Below are 19,816 nucleotides of genomic sequence, written 5' to 3'. Positions count from 1 at the left end.
TACTGAAGGCACCGAGCTGGAAGAATCGTCAGCACGCTGGACAAAATGCTTAGTAGCATTTCGTCCGTTTTTACGTTCTTATTCTGCCGAGGTCGACTTTTCATCCTATCTGGGTTGATAAAATAACTACCGTCGAACACTTGGATCGATCTAATCGACTTACTCCCTCTCCCAGAATCATTAGCCTTGATCCAAACTTTGAGACCAATATGAATGTGTACTTCAATTTTAGTAGGTACAGTAACAGCAATATGATATAGTAGTATAAATATACACAATAATATGAAAATATGTGCAGTAATACGCATCTGTGAACAGTAATGCGTATGTGTGCGGTAATGTGTCTGTGCAGTAATGCGTTGTATGTCTTCTGAGCTGGTTAGTAGCTATAAGCTGTAAATATATATGACCTGAAGCAGTAGAAATAAGAAAAATAAATTATAATTACTATAAACAGCAAAGAAGCATAACTTATTTCGGGGAGGAAAGTAGAGAGATTTAATATTATTTTGTTTTCATTCTCTGCTACTTAGCGACATAAGAAAAGTAAAAGAAAGCAACAGAAGAATAAAAAACTACAGTTAAAAACTGAGACGATGGCTGAGCTTCTCATGTGAAATAACAAGTGAAACTGTTGAACGATTTACAGGAATGACTAGGGAAGAAAAAGCCAAGAATGTCTGCTGTTTGAAAATTTAATAGCAAAGTTAGACTGGTTCATATATTTGCTGAATTTTAGCGGCAATAGTTGCAATGTCATTTGTTTTATACCATTGCCATCAATAGTGTAACAGAAATAGCTAAAGCCGTAGCAACAGTAGCAGATGACGTATTACGGACGTACAACTAGACCAGTATTCACCAACCTAGCTTTGTATGAATCCCATATAGGGGATTGTGGAAATTATTAAGATTCATGAGGGAAAAAAAACAAGATCCTGGCAGGTCTCATTAGTAAAGTTTGGCAGAGAAGTTTGCTCAGAATTGTTAATATTACGTAAGATATTAATATCCCACACCAAAAAGAAAAAAAATATTTCGGTTAGGGCATAAATTTCAATTTGAAAATGTTGTCAGCTAACTTTTGTTTCCTTCAAAATATTAGAAAGAAATAAGAATACAAATGTTGGGATAAAAAATTTTGAGATATCGTTATTATTCACATTTATAACAATCCCACTGAAGCAATCTATGTTTATTTATGCATTTTGCATTTCCTACCTATGCAAACATTGTATTCATCGTTTCCCTCAATGATTCATTTGGTTAGATTGGTGGCTTCCATATTTAAACTTTTAATCTGAATATATCACTCCAGAGAAATAACAATTGCATCTTCTTCTTCTTCTTCTTCTTCTTCTTCTTCTTCTTCTTCTTCTTCTTCAGATTCTTCTTCTTCTTCTTCTCCTCCTCCTCCTCCTCCTTCTTCTTCTTCTTCTTCTTCTTCTTCTTCTTCTTCTTCTTCTTCTTCTTCTTCTTCTTCTTCTTCTTCTTCTTCTATTGCGTGATCCATGAATTTCATGTTTGAAAATATCAAGTAGGCAGACTTCTCTAATTTTTTTTTAAAACATAAATGCCGCTTCAACAAATACAGATTTTTGATGACTACAACAACATCACAGACAATATTATGGATGGATCGTGAAAAAAGGTTTTAGGTTGCTGAACTACACTGCCATAGTATGCATATTCTTTACAGTGAATATAAATTTAGAACACCCAATTGAACTGGAATTATTTATAAGACATTCAATACCCTATAACCGTTAGTTCAAATCTTTGCCATAATGGATGTTCTTATTTTATTTCCGGTCACACAAAACAAAAATAGTAATAATAAAATTTGTCTTGAGTAAACTAAAACCATATATGCTGAAAAGTGTTCACGATTTTCTAAGCTGCAATTTTCTAAATTTCCTGTATCAAATATTACCAATAAAATTATAATTTTTCTTTTATCCGTCGTAAAATTAAGTTGTTATATATATATTCACTATATTAAACTTACTATTTCAAATTCTTTTTTGTTTATATTTACAATTTTTGTTGTAATGGATATAAATGAGTGATTAGCTCCACAGATTCAAGAGCATTGTCCATAAAATAAACTGTTGATTAAATTGATTAAGTTAACCGGAGTAGCATTTTTGTGAAATATCAAACTTCTTTATTTTAGACTTGAACATTCGTAACAACTAGATCACCCAGCTATCTGTGATATATAATTGCTATATGATAGCATGTGTTCCACTTAACTTGCAATTTTCAATTGTGGATTATGTTTTTCAAATGGTCGATTTGCTTACATCATCTGCTATTGTTGCTTTTTCTTTTGTACTTGTAGCATCTCCTTAAATAAAATTTTAGATGTACTACGAAACAATAATTTGTTTGATTGAATCGACAGACATTAAGATGACTCCGCTATGCTGGCTGTCAATGTTATTTGTCCTTTTGTCGAGAATAAAATAAACAAAGCTATTTTATGAGTATTTCAATGATAACAAATACATATATCCTGTCTTTTTATCATTGCCCTTTATAATACTTTTCCTCTTAACGTACAAATGTAAAAAATACAGAAGCAAGTAATTTGCCAAAAAAAAAAAAGACCATGAATGACCGAATTATGAGTGGAAGAGGAAGGGAATGAACACACATGCGAAGGGATGTGAACACAGTTATATAAAACTATACACGCGCTGAAGGACATATGCACGTATAATTATGAGTGTATGTGTGTATGTGTGCGCGCGCGTTTGTGAGTCCAACCCTGCATCTATCCTGCTGAGATATATTAACATACATAGCTACAGTAATAGGGCGTATCTCTCTGTTGTTGGTTTAACTTTTCCTGTATATATTTACATAAATACATATGAAGTTAAATGTGTTTACATAGACATAGGCTAAGATTTCAAATAGTCCTTCACATATAGCACAAGACAATATGTTCCTTTACGTGTTTATATATATATATATATATATATATATGTATGTATGTATGTATATGTATATATACATACATACATACATACATGCATGCATGCATGCATAATAAATACATACATAATTATATTGTCTGTATATGTGTGTGCATGTATGTCTATGTATGTATATATTTATGTATTTATGTATGCATGCATTGTGTCAATACAGATGTATGCATATAAAGTGCGACGTATTTTTCAAATGCCAGTCATTGTTATGCTTTATTATTGTTATTATTGTTGAGGTAATTCAAATCCCGCTAGTAGCTACTTTTCTTTTCCTCCTTCCGGAGGAAGAATTAGTCAAATACTAGGATCAATTTAATTGACTACATACCTCCCCTCCATTCCATCACCCGAACAAATACGTGACATTGTAACATTTAAAAAATTTATTATTATGTTTGATTTTTTTTTCATTCCAAAGCTAAGTTAAATTACAATAAGAATTCTATAACGAAAATACAAGTCTTACTATTTACTCATTGGATACTGTTACATTTGTCCTTTGTTTGCCTCCGTACCATGAGTTTCTTGCTTACATTCTTAATTACACTTTTCTGAAAAAATATTGTATTCACCGTTAATTTTAATAGCGATCACCACCACGAAATGATACGAAAAATGAAATATAGGTTGTTAGCTTCTTTCTTTGAGCCGTATGCTGACGATCCTGAGACAAAATAAATAGCGTTGAGATGAGTAAACTGCTTGTGGCAAGGCGGCAAGAAAAAGAATGTTTCATGCGAGTTTTTACCATTGGTAACTCGTACTAACGTATTGTCGTCTATTGGTCGTATACAAATTCTAGGGTTTCGGTAATGCTTGCTAATACTGAAGGACCTAGTGCGTTAGATGAGTTTCCTTTGGTTTATCATTCAGGAAAAAAACTCATATTCTGTCCTTGCAGAATCTGTATTTTCTCATCCAACTCTGCCAGCACCACAGCCGTCAACACAACTACCGCTACCACCACCAGCATCACCAACACTATCAAAATCCCATCTCGCCACAAAAAGAAAGCTAACGCAACAGTCAACCACACAGACACCAAACTTCATGCTTGCGAGGAGAGCCAACAATAAATTAATGGCCCTCAATAGCACGAAATAAATATGTAGAGAGATGGGTTGGAATTTATGACACCAGCACTCGTAAAGTGCCAAATGACTTAATGCTAGTGCGGATGCCACTTAACATAAACAAGAACATCCGAGAGATTTCTTCCTACGACATGGAAACCCCGAATGTAAGTGTCATGAGCAAACTTTTAAAGAGGTTCCCAAAAGAACCCCAACCAAACTCGGAGGTCGGGACACCCGCCCGCCGACTGTACCGGGATGGTAAGTGACCCCCCCTCCCATCTTTTTCTTTTCTCTCAACTGTCTCCAGCCAACAGGACGAATGTTAGCATCGGTTGCATAAATGTACGTGTCTGAGATTGTCCTGGAAGCAAGGTTGCTTGTTCAATGATCTCAGGCTGCTAGGTTTGGACGTGATAGCCGCCAGTAAGACCAGAGTTTCTGACACGCGCATACTAGCTCCCATTTTTGACAAATTTGAGACTTACGCATTCCTTAATCGTCCTGGAATGGGAGGCGGGTGGCAGCTAGTAAGAAAAGGCCTGGATCTTGAGGTACGATTGATCTTTCTGGACCCGGTGCTCCTGGATGTGAACAATAGCGATGATGATGCTTTTAGACTAGTCACTGTGTACGCCCCCACAGGGACTGGGCAGCCAGATTTCTTCAAACGCTTGGAAGTTTTCCTTGGGACATATCGCTTTTTAGTGCTCGTGGGCGAGTGGGACGCCATCTTGGATGCATGCCTGGTTAGGGTGGAGCTAGCCGATAGGAGAGGGGAGCGTAAAAGACTCACAAACCTGCTCAGCCGCTTCCAAGCGTCTGATAGGTTCCGGCAGGATTTTCCGAATGCACCAATATGGACATGGGCAAACAGCACGGGCCTTCCAGATCGTATCTAGATATAAAATTTTGTAGGTCAGTAAATAGAAGTAGCATAGGTTGTCCACAGTTCAATGTTGTCGGCTACACCAACCTGTACGTTCGACCTATATAGGATTCATATGCAGGTCCTCGGATACTGGAAACTGAACGCATCTTTTCCGGCGCATCAAGCTTTCAATAACCGGGTTAACAAGTTATTCCATGGGAAGTTGTGGCGTGCAATCATCAACAACCGACGGTAAATAGCCCTGAAAAGACAGATATTATCGTTTTGTAAAGAATTAACGTTAGAAGAATCTAGAATAGAGAGAGACCTAGTTAGGAAACCAGAAGAGGCACTTAGTAAAGGTATATCGACCGATGTGCTGGCGGAGAGATTGACTCTTGATCAATTCTTCAATACCAAGCACGAAGGTTGTGTTGTCAGAGCTAGGGTGTGTGCACTAAAACACGAGAGGATCAAAGCCGTTCGATGGACCTGGTTGACGGAGGTGCAATGTGACAACAAATCCACAATTCGGTCTTTGACAGGCCACGACGGGCTCTTGCTACTTGAGTCCAAGTAGATGCGTGCGGAATTTCAGCGGCGCTTTCCTGCTGAACTATACGGAGCGCGTGGCAAGAACAAATCGGGATGGATTTCACCTTCTTCCAGGGACGCAGAGTTCTATGAAATGCAGATAACAGCCGAAGAAATAGCGGATGCGATGACTAGCTGCACAAGAGAGAAGTCTCCGGGGCCGGATGGTCTGTCCTTAGAGCTTTACCTTCATATGCCAGAATTGTTTGGTGATCTCCTGGCGAATGTCTACTGCAACTGGCAATAGAACAGGAGAATTCCCAGTGCTGCGAGCCGTGGTGTGGTAATGCTGTCAAGAAAGAAGCGAACAAGGGGGACGAAATAGATAACTCTATTAAACGCAGATTACAATGTTTTGTCCAAAGTGTTTCGAGAGGCATCTGATCCTGCTTCGGGTCAGAGCGATAACGTCCTTGGGGAGTCTCTGGACGTCAGCTTTCCGGAGGACTTTCGAGCTGGACCTATGGATAATTTCGAGAGATTCCTGGCCTGGAAGTGCTAACGGGGGTCTCTGCAGTTCAAGACAAGATCTACAGGTACAAAAGCGCTGTCAGACGAACCTACCTGAGATGCGCGCAGAGTGGTTTCCTCACCACTCTGTATGCACACGTCCAGTGTCCGGACATTGCTGACTTGTGGAGCTTTGTCGACCAACTGTCGACCAACTGTCGACCAACTGTCGACCAACTGTCGACCAACTGTGTTGGATAAATCCGGTTATCGGCCAAGTTATCCGGTTATCGGCCGAGTTATCCGGTTATCGCCGTGCCACCTTTCTTTGGCCTGGAAGAGCAGGCAGTTTTCCTCTGTTTGGTGACTGTGGCGAAAGAAATAGTATGGTGAACAAGGTTGAAAGGACTGAAAACAGATACCTACTCCTTCGGCCAAGGCCACATCGACTTTTTCAAGTTCCACTTGATAAAGAAAGTGACGACAAAGGGGAAAGTGCTGCTCCTCAGTAATTTTGTTGAAAGGTGGGTAAATTTGGCGAGGATGGTTCGCGTGAATGACACTACTCCGAATACGCAACTGTAGGACTGAGGGAATGAAGAGGAGAGGGGTGTCCGCCCGCCGCACTGTCCTTTGTTTTGTGTGCGGCCCTCGTGACCAATAATAATAACAATAATAATAATAATAATAATAATAATAATAATAATAATAATAATAATGTATCCTACGTAAAATACTATGTGATCTCAAATTTTAAAACAAACATAATTTTCTTATGGTTTCTTAAACATTCTCTAGAACAACACTATGTACAAATCCAAATATACGGTACCCTAGGCATAACACCTACATGAACTTCTAACTTGTTGTCTCTTGAGGTCTCTGGGTGAGACTTGGATCCAACTTGTACAAATGCAAAGCAAAAGTCAAACATAAAATAATAATAATAATTATTATTATTATTATTATTATTATTATTATTATTATTGAGTGAGAGCGCAGTGCATGCCATCAAAGTGACACTGGGGTAAAATATACGAAGCCCAGTATACCCATCATGACTACTCGTCTGATAAGGGTGCACCAAGCGCATGCATCACAACCACATGTGCACGAAGCACCCATATTTCCAGAGGTGAATTATTCAAACCCCAAAGAATTCCTCTCAACACTCCTCCACTGCTTCTGCTTGTGATCAGAGATGCACATATCGTCAACCACTAAGGGGCATGCTTAATTGGTTAAGGTCAAACAACTGACAAGCAAAACTCTGGTAGTGAGTAGAATATTCGCTGTAGCCCATCTTTTATACCAAGACAAAACATGTACATGATTAACACTTCCAATCGGTTAAGGTCAGAAGCCATGAGAGTCAGTACCTTGCACTGCATAAGGGCATATTATTATTATTACTATTATTATTATTATTATTATTATTTTGTTGTTTTTTTTCTTCTTTCTTCAAATTTTCTTCCATTTCTCGCCGAGTGTTTTCCATACACCTAGGGCAGAGAAACTCGTTGTATGCATTCCCAGTTTACACACGCAAATTCACAGGTAAAACATGTATTTAAGAAAAGAAAAAAAAGAATTAATTAATTAATGTTGTTTTCACAGCGATAATGCTCTTCTCAGTACATGAGTCGTTCCAATTATCATTATTATTATTATTATCATCATCATCATCATCATTATTATTATTATTATTATTATTATTATTATTATTATTATTATTATTATTATCATTATTATTATTATTATTAAAACAGAGGGCTGCCAGAATCGTTAGCGCGCTGGACAAAATGCTTAGCGGTATTTCGCCCATCGCTACATTCTCAGTTAAAATTCTGCCGAGATCGACTCTCATCCTTTCGAGGTCGATAAATTAAGTACCAGTGAAATTCTGGGATTGATGTAATCGACTAGTCCCCTCCCCCAAAACTTCGGGCCTTGTGTCTATGATAGAAAGGATTATTATTATTATTATTATTATTATTATTATTATTATTATTATTAAAACAGAGTGCTGGCAGAGTCGTTAGCGCGCCGGACGAAATGCTTAGTGGTATTTCGCCCGTCTCTACATTCTGAGTTCAAAATCTGCCGAGGTCGACTTTACCTTTCGGGGCCGATAAAATAAGTACAAGATGAACAGTAGGGTCGATGTAATCGACTTATCCTGTCCCCACAAATTGCTGCCCTTGTAGCAAAATTTTAAACCTTTATTACACATATACACACAACAGATTAGACAGTTGGAAAAGAAAAATTCCTAACATCGGGCTACAAGTAACCTTAGATGTCAAGAACCCTCGTAAGTATCCTAGCTGTCCCTAATAACACTGTTTTCTGGAGCTGTGCTAAACTGAATCGTTTCTATTATAAGCACAAGGTCTGAAATTTTAGTGGGAGGGGCCAGTCGATTATATCGACCTCAGTACTCAACTGGTATTCATTTAATCGACGCCGAAAGGATGAAAGGCAAAGCCCGCCTCGCTGGAATTTGGACTCAATCAACATCAGCATCATTATTATAACGAATGTGACGATCTGGCAGGATCGTTAGCACACTGAGTAAAATGCTTAGCGGTATTTCACCCGTCGGTACGTTCTGAGTTCAAATTCCACTATGGTCGTATTATTATAATTTTACGTTTGGCTTTTGCTTTGTATTTGTATAAGTTGACTCCAAGTCTCGTCCAGAGACCTCAAGAGACAACAAGTTAGAAGTTAGTTGGTGTTATGACTAGGGTTCCATATTTTTGGTTTTGCGCAGAATATTGTTCTAGAGAATGTCTGTCAGAGCATAAGTAAATTAGAAGTTTGTTTTAAGAGAAATTTGATTATAAGATGATAATGTGATGTTAAGATGACAGTAAAAAGTATTTGCTATTATGCGTCTTTAAAAGTACTTTTGACAATGTTTACAGATTAAAATGTTTTGGGGATTACATAGGCAATATTTTTCGTATGATATGAGCAGTTCCCATGAGCACTAGTTTGTGAATTTCTTCTATTTTTGGATTTCCTGGTATCTGAAATCGGTAGCAGTCAGCCCCTTTTGCTTTCATTCCTAGGGCACCTATGACAACAGGTATTGTTTTAGTCTTACTTCTGCTCGTCTTATTACCAAGACAAAACATGCACATGATAACGCTTCCAATCAGTTAAGATTAGAAGCCATGATTGTCAGTGCCTGGTACTGCATCAGGGCATTTATCATTATTATTATTTTATCTTTGACTTTTGTTTTGCATTTGTACAAGTTGGATCCAAGTCTCACCCAGAGACCTCAAGAGACAACAAGTTAGAAGTTCATGTAGGTGTTATGCCTAGGGTACCATATATTTGGATTTGTACAGTTTTGTTCAAGTGAATGTTTAAGAAACCATAAGAAAATTATGTGTTTGCTTTAAAATTTGAGATCACATAGACAGTATTTTACGTAGGATATGGGTAGTTCCCATGAGCACTATCTTTTGAACTTCAGCTATTTTGGGGTTTCCTGGTATCTGAGCTAGGTAGTAATCAGCCCGTTTCGCTGTCATTCCCAGGGCACCTATGACAATAGGTATTGTTTTCGTCTTCAGATTCCACATTTTGCTAATTTCTATTTCAAGATCTTTATATTTGCTCAGTTTTTGGTAGGTCTTGACAGATACGTTTATATCGATTGGGACAGTCATATCAATGAGGAGGCATGATTTTTGTCTGAAGTCTTTCAGTATGATGTCTGGCCTATTTGCGTCTATCTTTCTGTCAGTTTGAATGGTGAAGTTCCAGAGGAGTGCAATGTGATCATTTTCAAGTACTGGGGGTGGTTTGTGTTCCCACCAGTTTTTATCATGGGGCAAGTCCAGGTTTTTGCATATTACCCAGTGAATATATTGTGCAGCTCTATCATGCCTGTTGAGATACTCTGTAGGCGCAAGCAGACTACACATGGAGACAACATGATCGATGGTCTCATTTTGTTGTTGGCATATACGACATAATGGGGAGCTGCCGTTCTTTAATATGTTGGCCTGGTAGTTCTTTGTAGGTAGGAATTGATCTTGGGCTGCTATGATAAACCCCTCTGTTTCTGATTTCAAGCCAGAGGCCATTAACCATTGGTGGGTAAGGGCTTTGTCAATATCTGCATTATTCGCTCTCTTTGGGTATTTGCCATTGAGAGGTTTTCCATGCTATTTTTCAGTCATAATATCTAAGGCAGCAATTTTTGCACGGGTTTTCAAGCGCTTAGCTTTTTCTGCAGGTGTTTCTAGTTCGTCTAATTCTTGAATTTGTTGCAATTATTATTATTATTATTATTATTCAGTAGTTTTATTTTTATAACGTGCTTTCACTTCACTACCGAGCGCAGCTCTGTGCGCCTTGGGTATGTGCTGTGGTTTGCTGTGGTGCTCTTATGTTTACTGTATTGAAAGTGTTTTGCGTAGAATGTGTGCAGTACCCAGTAGTGCAATTTTCTGTATGTTATATATATTTGTAAGTCCTGGTGTTTTTGTTATGTATTTGTCTGAATATTTTTTTATTATACCTAAGGCACCTACTATGATAGGAATTGTTTCTGTTTTTAGATTCCACATTCGAGTTATCTCTATTTCATTATTATTATTATTATTATTATTATTATTATTATTATTATTATTATTATTATTCAGTAGTTTTATTTTTATAACGTGCTTTCACTTCACTACCGAGCGCAGCTCTGTGTGCCTTGGGTATGTGCTGAGGTTTGCTGTGATATTATTATTATTATTATTATTATTATTATTATTACATTTAGCTTGGGTGAACGTGCTAACTTCGCTCTCTTTGTATTTTTTTTTACCTCTCTTTATTTCATATAAAAAGAAAAGAAATTAGAATGCTAAAGGAAGACAATGGAAAGCTTGTGTACCGACCCTGTCTACACTCTCCTATGGACAAAATATGGGTATTTTTATTTAGTATTTCTCATTTAAAAGTATGTAAGCTTTTCGCTCACTTGCAGTTCAACATGGATGTTTGTAATCCCCACAGTAGTGGTTGTAACGACCTAAATATCACGTTCACCAATTATAAACATCTGAAAAAAATATTAACACAGATTTTAAATATGAAGAACAGCCAGAAAAAAAAAAAGAAAAAAGAAAACTAGAAAAAAACATTAAAAGAAAGACTGCTAGCTGTGTCCAACTGACAAGCATACACGCGACAAAAACACCTTTCCGACAAATAATGATGACAATATTGAATACACGAAATAAAAATATAAACAAGAACAACAACTCCAATAGTAGCAGCAGTAGTAGTCGCATCACACACACACACACACACACACACACACACACACACACACACACACACACACACATTCGCGAACGTTACGGTAACCAGAGAGTTTAGATATATGAAAAGTTCCGTCGCAACGACAATTTTGACAAGCGTGTGTGATGAAACACTTCATATATTTACCCGAAGACTTTGTCTAGCAACAGGTAAGGAGAATGTTAGAATAATGGAATAGCTTTTTGCATGACATCCAAAGTTGATTTAAAACAAGTAATAACCGATGTATTGGACAATGTATCGTCTCTTCAGTGAGGTAAAACATACGGTAGATCTGCTTGCTTTTTACGACAAAAGACGAAGCCAGTAGCAGACTGAAATGGAATTTTTCCACTATCGTAAATAGGCTTGTCGTAATACACGGATCAACGCGGAAAAAAGATATTCTCATGTGTACATAACACTGGTATTAGGGATATTGCTAATAACAGAAACCTTTGGTTAGTTTTAACCTTGGAGAGCAATATAGACGGATTGTGTGCACGGTGTCAACAAGAAACATGTGATCAGTGGTAGTGGAAGGATGTCAGTATGGACTTCAAAATCCTTATGACTACTTAGGACCAGCGCTAGATTAACTATTAAGCAAAATAAGCACGTGCTTAGGGCACCAAGGGAAGGAGTGGTCACCACAGAAATAGTAAATGGTTTATGGCACAAAAGAAATCACTTTAAACTTGTTAAAATAATATTCAGGGTGCCTTTAGCTCTATTTAGTATAGATGCAGATGTGCTATTTTGAGGAAACTTTTCAAATATAAATAAAGTGGAAGTATACAAAAATAAACAATATTTTCCCTCTTGCTGTTTTGTTCCGTTTTGAAACATAAAAATTTATTTTATGATTTGTTATTGTTTATATTTTGAATTACATAATCTTTTATGGGGGTACCAAAATCTTTTAAGTGCTTAGGGCCTTGATGGGTCTTAATCCGGCCCTGCTTAGGACCATAAGTAAATTTTCAGAGACGTGCTCTGTTGAGGATACAGAAACGATGGTCATAAGATTAATGGTGCAGGGAAAAGGCCTAGATGTTATAGTTGTGGTAGCAGGAGCCACCTGAACGTCTTTTACCCTGAAAAGCTGGAGAAACTAAAAGAGAAGGTAGTGAAGAGTAAAAATCCCCAATCTCCAAAGTACCAACAATTACATGTCCAGGGACTGAGCTTCTAGTTGCAACATCACCCGCAACACAAGTTGAGAGTGAACAGAAAATTCACCCCGTCCTCGGACCCACAAAAGATATTATCGCATGACGAATCGGCTTGCGGTATTTCCTTAGTTTTTTTAAAAACTTTCTTGACTCAAACTCCGCGCATTCATTTGTTTATTTAGGTATGTATGTATGTATGTATGTATGTATGTAGGTAGGTAGGTAGGTAGGTAGGTAGGTATACTCATTGCTGTTTAGCCCCAAGTTAGTTCTGACCGAGCAGACCACAATCAAATACAACTCGTCTTTCTATAGTATACCTCGGACTATTCTATCCAATGTGTCTCTATCTTAAAATGATAAAGTGAAATTCGAGGGAGATTTACGTATCTTTAGCAGATCAAGCGTCTACGTCGAAAAATGGTTTTCAGCCTTTTCTATATCCAGTACATATTGGAAATATTTGATTAGTTCTCGTACCCTACCCGACAAAACTAATATATATATTTTTTTTTTTGAACCACATGGCAGTGTGAACTAATAAAATGTTTGGTGTGCTCAATAGAACGGAGTTATTATATAAGGCGTAGGCTAAAAATTTTAGCCTGAGAAACGATTTGATTAAAACATACTTTCTGTCTTTGTTGCAGCGTCTTAAATACTTCGTTGCAACCCAGGGATGCAACGCCTACGCCATTTGTTAATCCCTGACGTAGAACACTCGACATTCATTTGCTATTAGTGCTATTGTTATTATTGCTGGTGTTGCTAAAGCGGTGAGCTGGCAGAATCGTTAGTACGCCGGCCGAAATGCATAACGGTATTTCGTATGCTGCTGTTCTGAGTTCAAATTCCGCCGCGGTCGACTTCGCCTTTCATCCTTCCGGGATTGATTAAATAAGTACCAGTTACGCACTGGGATCGATGTAATCAACTTAATCCCCACCCCGAAGCTACCTTTGTGGTAAAAATTTGAAATTACTATTATCACTGGTGTTGTTGTTAGTAATAGTAGTAGTAGTAGCAGTGGGTGTGGTAGTAGTAACAGTAGTAGTGGCGGTGGCGAAATAGTAGTGGTAATATCAGGATGGTGGTGGTATTAGTTGTAGTGGAGGTGGTATTGGTGGTAGTTATGGTGATAGTAGTAGACGTCGAGGTGGTAGCAGTGTTGTTGTTAGTGGTGGTGGTGGTGGAGCCGGAACTGCAATAAAATATTTTTTGTTTTTACTGTTGGAATAAAATTGTGTAACACATTTTGTATCGGAGGGAGGAAGTTGATAATTTAGGCGTCCCAAACTATTTCTTTCATCCTTTATAACTAGTCTCGACCAAGTCAGATAAATTGCAAATGTCAACTTATTTATTAAATATGCATCTATCTCACTTTTCTTTGTCTCTCTCTCGCTCCTCACTTTTCTACCCTATATATATATATATATATATATATATATATATATATATATATATATGCCCACACTCACACATGCACACACACACACACACACACACACACACACACACACACACACACACACATGCACATACATATATATTTTTTTCTTTTTTGTCCCTTTCTTTAACCTCTTGTTCTTGTCCCTCCTACTTTATTATATTTGAATATGCCCATGCATGTTAATGATAGTCTGTATATGTGTAGGTGTATGTGGGTGCGTGCGTATAAATATGTATGTATGTAGGTAGGTAGGTAGGTATGTATGTGTGCGTGGGTGTAATATTAAAAAAATGTTCAACGTTTTTTGGCCTTCATCTTATCTCCTTCATTAAAAGGTTGTTAGTCGATGTTTATTTATTTATTACGCTAGAGATTGATATCACTGGTAATATAGTCATAATATGATTGAAAATTTTCCTCGTTAAATCTAATTTACTACTTGTGAAAATTTCTTGAATTTTTCTACCCTTTTCTTTGTGAGTTGCTAACGATTGGCGCAAAGTTTTTACTTCCCTTTTCCATGTATGTGCTTACGTATATACTCGGCTGGCTGTCAGTGTGTGATTGTGCGTGTTTTTGAGACTGACGGGGAAGGACGAGAAAGAAAGTGATAAATACAAATGTTTGTTAATAAATTAATGTGTGGATGTGCGTGTATTTGTGTGTGCTCGTGAGAGAGAGCTGGGAGAGAGAAAAAGACACAGATTCAATGAGTTGTACGGCATCTCAGGTGGAAAGAATTCTGTTGTTCCAATCGATTTTTGGAGCTAAATATATTTTGGATGGTTTGATGGAATTGTAATTACTGTTTTTGGTGGCGCTTTTTGCTTTTTCATTTTTTTTTTTTCTTTTTAATGCTTCAAAAAATTACCCTGTGGCCCTATATGCAAATTTGCTTTAAATATTGGTTTTAAATGTTGGCAACAGGCCATTTGGAGGGGAGTCCAAGTCGATAAACTGGTACTTATTTTATCGACCACGAAAGGATGAAAGGCAGATCGACCTCGGGAATTTGAGCACAGAACGTAATGTCGGAAGAAATGCCGCTAAGCATTTTTTCCGGCACGGTGAAGATCCTGCTAGCTCGCCGCCTTAAATTTTCTGTAAATATTACATGTTTTTACGCACTAAGAACGTTTCTTCCTGCTGAAATTTGTGTGCACCTACCATGCATCAATATTTCTATTTTTTATTCACGCATTCACTTGTATAGAGTGAAGGATGCTACTTTGGCGTGTGATCTACAAGGGAGATTACTTTAGGTTACTTTTTAGTTTACTTTGTGGTAATGTTTTTCTGTGTGATCTACGTGAGAAAATTTACTTTGGTGGGTGATCAACGCGTTTATTTTAATTATCATATGGTTTTCTTATTATTAAAATAGTAAGAATTTAAAAAAAATACATTTATAATGCTAAGTATGTACAAAATAATTTAAAAGTAACCTAAAGTAACCCCCTTGTAGATCACACGCCAGAGTAGCACCGAGTGAAGTATGTAAACTGCTAGAGAAAGAAGCCTATCATATAATAGATACATATAAATCAAAACTTTACATAGACATTTAAAATACTACCGTGTATCTCTAATTTGCTAGTGTGGACCTCCAAAAATCTTATATGGACCCTAGTTGATAACCATTTGGTTAGATAAAAGTGAAGAATAGCATCATCTACAGAGAAACAAACGTATAGGTAACAACGAGAAGATCAGTTTATATACAGGAGGAAGAGTGTAGGAAACCTAAACGAACTTAGGAAAGGATTAGAGTTGATTGATTAGGAACAAGAGAAAGAGAGGGGGAGAGAGGGGAGAAAGAGGAGGAGAGAGAGGGATGGGAGGAATGGAGGGAAAGGAAGGGAGGGAGGGAAGGAGAGAAATCCATTAGTATACGGAGTAATATGATTTAACAGGACGTTTCCGATCCATGAAATGAACGTTGGACGAATAACAGTTTTAAACTAGACATGTTGAAGAGATTTCCTGTTTTCAAGTTCAACGTTATTTTCAGCAAATTTCTCAACGGTGAGGGAATACTGGCAGGTGACACAGAACATATGGCACTTTGAAAGCCACCCTGGTGACTACTAAGCAGGGAAATAAATGCAAAGTGCTGGAAATGTTAAAGAGTGTTCCGTTGACTTTTGATATGCTGGAAATGGTAGTAGCTAGTTAATACTTGAAATGGTCAGGGGACATACTCTGACATATTTCCAAAGACTGGAATAGTTTACAGCAGAGAGTTAATAGAACGGGCATTGTCAGAGACAGTGATTTTATTGGAATGAAGCGCTCAGAATTCTTGTTGTTGTTGTTACTGTTGGTCTTCTTCTTCTTCTTCTTCTTCTTCTTCTTCTTCTTCTTCTTCTTCTTCTTCTTCTTCTTCTTCTTCTTCAGATTCTTCTTCTTCTTCTTCTTCTTCTTCTTCTTCTTCTTCTTCTTCTTCTTCTTCTTCAGATTCTTCTTCTTCTTCTTCTTCTTCTTCTTCTTCTTCTTCTTCTTCTTCTTCTTCTTCTTCTTCTTCTTCTTCAGATTCTTCTTCTTCAGATTCTTCTTCTTCAGATTCTTCAAACCCAGAGTAGCCCTGATCAAACAGAACTATGCTCAAGACGAATCAGTCGTGACATAACTGTCTTTTGTGGATATTTAGAACTAAGTTAATTTGAGAGAGATGTCGCTACTTTTTCAAAACAGACCGAGAGGTAATTTAGAAACATCTACATTTACTCTTGACAAGAAGAATTATTACATCTGGCGTATATGGATATATGGCGGTGAGAGGCTGGTGGAAGGAAGAAGGAAAGTTTTAGTTGAATTTTGCTTCATGTGTATGATGTAGGATTAGATGTGAAGCGAACAATAAATGTATAAGATTTCTCTGCAAAAGACTGCTTATAGAGTAATTACAATTGAATTTGGGGGATTCTGTAAAGTTAATTGCACAATAATTGTCTGTATAATTTAAGGTAATTTTTAATTAGGTTTCAAATGTAGTAGAAGTACTCAACCAGTAAGTTATATCAATACATGAATAGCTATAAAGCTAATATGTCCGAAACAAACGAATTTATATACTTTTGAAATGGTAAAACAGTTAAAGGATTAAGATATCTTCATCGTCTTTGTACCAGTACCGCAACTAGGTGGGGAAAGAGGCAGTCCGCTTGAGGCGACGCTTTTAAAGGGAGCACAATTTTGGGTCGGTTGTATAAGCCTGTTTAGGGTTAGGGGCTCGGTGTGCGTATGTGTGTGGTGGGAGTAAAAGGGTTGCCCCTGGTGGCACACACTCTAACTAGGTCGCTGATTTGTACTCGGACTTACATTATTTTAATGTTTTACTCACATTGTCAAGTTAAAGAGTAAAGATTATAGATACCTGCTCCCAAGTCATACTCGCTTACAAGTGACGGCTATAGTTATGATTGGCTATAGTTAACAAGAATATTCAAATATTGCTATTAAATCTCCCTCAAGAAATACACATATATAACTCTGAGGTTGGGTAAGTATATGCTTAATTGTCAATCAAGGGAAAACGGTCATATCTAGAAAAAGAAAAAGAAACAGTGATTGATTGTGAAGTTCAATCAGCTACTTCTTTATATGATATTGATTCAACTTATTAGGCTGGGACCACTTACGTTCACAACAACAACAACAATAAGATAATTAACAGAAAAATAACTTTTTGAGAGAGACAATGTATTCTAGTAGTGGTTCAGAATATCTTCAATTTCAATATTGTGAGATGTTTAGGATGGAACGGAAATAAAAAGACGGAAATAAAAAGACGGAAATAAAAAGACGGAAATAAAAAGACGGAAATAAAAAGACGGAAATAAAAAGACGGAAAGTTGATAGTCAAAGTGATTAATTTTTAGAAAAATAGAGAAAACAACCTGCGAAAGAAATACAAGTCTAAATTTTCGAATCTAACGTATTATCAATACTGCGTGCGCATACACATATTTTCATTTCAAACATTATATTGTAGAATACAGGAAGATTACTTGAGATGACGAGCGAAGTTAGGTAGAGATAATTAAGTCTACGCGGCAAAAGCAAATAACAGTTTGTATAAATCTGTGAATGTTGTAAATGAAATCGTTGCTAGAATAATGGCCATGTATGAAAAAGCGTATAAATCTAAATTTTGTTTTTGTATTTTGTTTGCAAGATTCTTAATATGACCTCGTTTGTTGAAACATATTTTATTGTGTTTTCAAATGGTCATTACGGCAATAATAAACACATGCACTGGTTCTATTTAACTGCTTTATTTTTTATTTGTTAATTGGTTAACAATTTAATCAATCAACTAATCGAATGTTTAATTAATCGTTCGGTCAATCAATCAATAATCTGGGTTTCTCACAGTCCTTTCGTTGCCATTCGCGACCTCATCGATAACTTAGTCCTCTCTTCTTCAGGTCTGCTTCAGGTCTGCTTCAAGTTTGTCTGCCCAAACCTAGCTGATTGATTGATTGATTGATTGATTGACCAAACGATTAATCAAACAATCGATTTGTTAATTGGTTAAATATTTAATCAATAAATAATAAATAATAAACAAGCGAAATAGAACCAGTGCGTGTGTTTATTATTCTTCCGAGATACAACAAAATAAATTAAAATTTTTCTAGTAGAAATATTCCTAGTAATGACACTTCAATTAAAATGTAATAAAATCGTTATATGGATTAAAGGTTTAGTTTTGGTATTCGACCTGTATATCTAAAATGTCATTAACAGTGACAATTCATGTCCTATAGAAAAAAAATCTAACATAGCTTCTGTTTCCTGAAGAAACCAAAGTGAAATGTCAAAATTAACTGTAGCTATTTTATGTAATTAAAAGATTTGTCTATGTTGTTCAATGATGTGACCTTTCTATTTCACGTTTTACCACCCACCCCACCTCTTTTCTTTCTTTTTATTTATTTTCTTTTTTCTAGTATTATTTTACTGACACTTGACTATTACATTGTAATCACTTTTACCCTTCGTTATTTCACATTCCCCAACACTGTCTATCTACCTAGTTTTCCATCTATCTATCTAGATAGCTAGCTATCTCTGTAATTACTCATCTATCGCTCTATCAACTTAACTACCTATTAATCTCTTCTAGCTATATTTTTCCTTTTCCAATGCTTTTGGTTCTCTCTCTCTCTCTCTCTCTCTCTCTCTCTCTCTCTCTCTCTCTCTCTCTCTCTCTCTCTCTCTCTCTCTCTCTCTCTCTCTCGTTGTCTCTTATAGCACATAGCTTTTCGTCAAATAGGTCTCTTCCATGTTTTATTTTGTTGTTTATAAGTTTGCATATGCAAAGTATTTTATCTATATTCTCTCTCACCCTCTCTCTCTCTCTCTCTCTCTCTCTCTCTGTCTTTCCGTCTGTGAAGTTGTTCATTTCCGATTAAAGACAAACACATGCGTTTACATTCAAGCATACACACGTAAGTTCCGACATATATATCCAAACACATATAACGAAAGACAAATACTCACACAAAACAATATAGAGAGGATGCGATAAAGAGAAGAGAAAAACAATAATGTACGTGTGTACTTGAGAGGTTGTTTATAAAGTATAAGGGAGACACCGATAGGTGAAAGACAGACAGACAGAAAAACAACTAACGCCAATGGAGATAGGTGAAACACAGATAATTAGATAAACAACAGACAAACAGACAAAGATACAACTAGTTAGCTATCTAAATATACAGAAAGAAAGATTGAGAGTGCGAGAAAGAGAGAGAGAGAGAGAGTTCGTCGTTTTGAAGTCCAAGATGTTGAATCACAAAATGATGCGTGTTACTTTAATATCCTCCACCAGCATGAGAACACAGAAATCTGTAGTCTACTAATAAGGGCATATTCAC

This window comes from Octopus bimaculoides, chromosome 2, assembly GCF_046866305.1.
Source record: "Octopus bimaculoides isolate indiv1 chromosome 2, ASM4686630v1, whole genome shotgun sequence".
Classification (NCBI taxonomy): Eukaryota; Metazoa; Mollusca; class Cephalopoda; order Octopoda; family Octopodidae; genus Octopus; species Octopus bimaculoides.
Note: the sequence above shows the minus strand (reverse complement) of the source record.